Raw genomic sequence first — 810 nt, 5'->3', positions numbered from 1 at the left:
TATATATATATATATATATATATATATATATATATGCATATATGCATGTATGTATGTACGTACATATATGTACACACAAATATATATATGTGTGTTTGTGTACATTTGGATAATAGCGTTCCCCTGGCCATTGACTTCATGAGACAATGTATGAGGTGAACGTTCGTCACTCTTTAGTAACTCGCAGCGAATGACGTCAAGCCTGGGATTCCGTTCGTCATCAGCTACATTTTGATGGACCCTTCAGTTTTATTTTAGTAAGGCGACGGGGGGAAATATATTTCTTGTTCAGTTATTTCATAGCTTCCATAATTAAGATTCAAGTGTTAATATTGCTTATTGTTGTTGGGTAAAATATACACGGGGTGGGATCGGTGGCTTGTCTGGTATTTCTTGGAATTGTTAGGATCAGGTACTGTTTGAAAGACACGAGTCCTCTTCTTTTTTGATTTGTTGGCAGGGTTGAACAGAACCAGACCAGATCAGATCAAAATGAAGTTGCGACACAATATGGTTATGTAATGACAGGGCAAATTTTGCCGAGCACGTTTAGCACAGGAACCTGTCTTGGGTAGTTTTAAAGCATAATGCTAACATCAACATTGCTGATGTGGCGGTCATGTGGCGTTGGAGAGAATAGAGTCTGAAATTTTTGAGATGATACTAATAACCAAACTTGGTCATGGGATTCCATTTTATCTTTTGTTATTGGTCTTTGGGTACTCCAATTCACACTGTAGTTTGTAAAACATACATACATACATACATACATACATACATACATACATATATATATATATATATATATAT

This window comes from Octopus bimaculoides, chromosome 23 (genome assembly GCF_001194135.2).
Source record: "Octopus bimaculoides isolate UCB-OBI-ISO-001 chromosome 23, ASM119413v2, whole genome shotgun sequence".
NCBI classification, from domain to species: Eukaryota; Metazoa; Mollusca; class Cephalopoda; order Octopoda; family Octopodidae; genus Octopus; species Octopus bimaculoides.
Note: the sequence above shows the minus strand (reverse complement) of the source record.